The sequence below is a fragment of the Salvelinus alpinus genome, chromosome 28, assembly GCF_045679555.1.
Source record: "Salvelinus alpinus chromosome 28, SLU_Salpinus.1, whole genome shotgun sequence".
Lineage (NCBI taxonomy): Eukaryota > Metazoa > Chordata > Actinopteri > Salmoniformes > Salmonidae > Salvelinus > Salvelinus alpinus.
The window spans coordinates 18,439,758-18,442,323 of record NC_092113.1 but is presented as its reverse complement, the minus strand read 5'-3'; positions in this window follow the sequence as shown (position 1 = coordinate 18,442,323).

Sequence of the window (2,566 nt, the reverse complement as noted above, 5' to 3'; positions counted from 1 at the left end):
AACACATATCCTCATTGGAGTAGGCTTTTACAGAATCCTGAGTTTTAAGTCTATACGTTAAGAACTCAGTGATTTACATAGGGCTGAATGCACTATTTCTCTCAAACTGCAGGTTGGGTATTGCAAACACTTTTAGGGTGATTTTAACCACTTCCGGTTGTTCCAGGAAGCTTAGAATCGACACAGGTAGACCTTATGATGGCCTGATGGACTGACATCAAAGACAGGTTCCTAAGACCTTCATAACCCACATAGGCTTCAGGTTGAATTTGGAGGTGCAGTCAATGTATTCCTATGGAGAGAGATGTCAATGTAAACTGTGAGATGTAAAAACCTGTTTTCACTGTTAAGGGTTAATGCCACAAGGTCAAGGTTAGGCTTGCACAGATCGGGAGGACCTTAAGAACATTCCTGAGGTGAAATTGTGTTTCTAACCTTAACGGTTCTCTCTCTGTCTCCCAAAAGCAAATGAAATTGACATTGAGGTCAAAAGGTCATTTTGCTCTGCCTTCTTGTCACTGTTGCTGTGGCCAGACCGAATGAGCTACGGTCAAGCGGGGCATCTCGTTGAACTCGGCACGGCCTAGAGATAATGGTCATGCCATTGTCGGCTTTGTGTGTCTTTAAGCACCGTACTTTTTCACTCCATCCCTGCTGTGTGTGTGTGTGAGAGCCTTTCTTTGACATCTGTTTAGAGAAATGACTGATTTACACTTCATGAAGGTTGCCTAATCACACACTTAAAGTTTTGGAAAGATCTGACTTTTTTAACCCTTCGATACAGCACCCATGACACCATTTTAAGGCACTTCCGGTTGGCACAGGAAGCTATAGGTAAACACATATCTTGATTGGGGTATGCTGTTACAGAATCCTGAGTTTTAAGTCTATACGTTAAGAATTGACTGATCTACATAGGGTTGAATGCAGTGATTTTCAAAATTGCAAGTCATGTACAGTGGGGAGAACAAGTATTTGATACACTGCCGATTTTGAAGGTTTTCCTACTTACAAAGCATGTAGAGGTCTGTAATTTTTATCATAGGTACACTTCAACTCTGAGAGACGGAATCTAAAACAAAAATCCAGAAAATCACATTGTATGATTTTTAAGTAATTCATTTGCATTTTATTGCATGACATAAGTATTTGATACATCAGAAAAGCAGAACTTAATATTTGGTACAGAAACCTTTGTTTGCAATTACAAAGATCATACGTTTCCTGTAGTTATTGACCAGGTTTGCACACACTGCAGCAGGGATTTTGGCCCACTCCTCCATACATACCTTCTCCAGATCCTTCAGGTTTCGGGGCTGTCGGTGGGCAATACGGACGTTCAGCTCCCTCCAAAGATTTTCTATTGGGTTCAGGTCTGGAGACTGGCTAGGCCACTCCAGGACCTTGAGATGCTTCTTACGGAGCCACTCCTTAGTTGCCCTGGCTGTGTGTTTCGGGTCGTTGTCATGCTGGAAGATCCAGCCACGACCCATCTTCAATGCTCTTACTGAGGGAAGGAGGTTTTTGGCCAAGATCTCGCGATACATGGCCCCATCCATCCTCCCCTCAATACGGTGCAGTCGTCCTGTCCCCTTTGCAGAAAAGCATCCCCAAAGAATTATGTTTCCACCTCCATGCTTCACGGTTGGGAGGGTGTTCTTGGGGTTGTACTCAACCTTCTTCTTCCTCCAAACACGGCGAGTGGAGTTTAGACCAAAAAGCTCTATTTTTGTCTCATCAGACCACATGACCTTCTCCCATTCCTCCTCTGGATCATCCAGATGGTCATTGGCAAACTTCAGACGGGCCTGGACATGCGCTGGCTTGAGCAGGGGGACCTTGCGTGCGCTGCAGGATTTCAATCCATGACAGCGTAGTGTGTTACTAATGGTTTTCTTTGAGACTGTGGTCCCAGCTCTCTTCAGGTCATTGACCAGGTCCTGCCGTGTAGTTCTGGGCTGATCCCTCACCTTCCTTATGATCATTGATGCCCCACGAGGTGAGATCTTGCATGGAGCCCCAGACCGAGGGTGATTGACCGTCATCTTGAACATCTTCCATTTTCTAATAATTGCGCCAACAGTTGTTGCCTTCTCACCAAGCTGCTTGCCTATTGTCCTGTAGCCCATCCCAGCCTTGTGCAGGTCTACAATTTTATCCCTGATGTCCTTACACAGCTCTCTGGTCTTGGCCATTGTGGAGAGATTGGAGTCTGTTTGATTGAGTGTGTGGACAGGTGTCTTTTATACAGGTAACGAGTTCAAACAGGTGCAGTTAATACAGGTAATGAGTGGAGAACAGGAGGGCTTCTTAAAGAAAAACTAACAGGTCTGTGAGAGCCGGAATTCTTACTGGTTGGTAGGTGATCAAATACTTATGTCACGCAATAAAATGCAATTTAATTACTTAAAAATCATACAATGTGATTTTCTGGATTTTTGTTTTAGATTCCGTCTCTCACAGTTGAAGTGTACCTATGATAAAAATTACAGACCTCTACATGCTTTGTAAGTAGGAAAACCTTCAAAATCGGCAGTGTATCAAATACTTGTTCTCCCCACTGTAT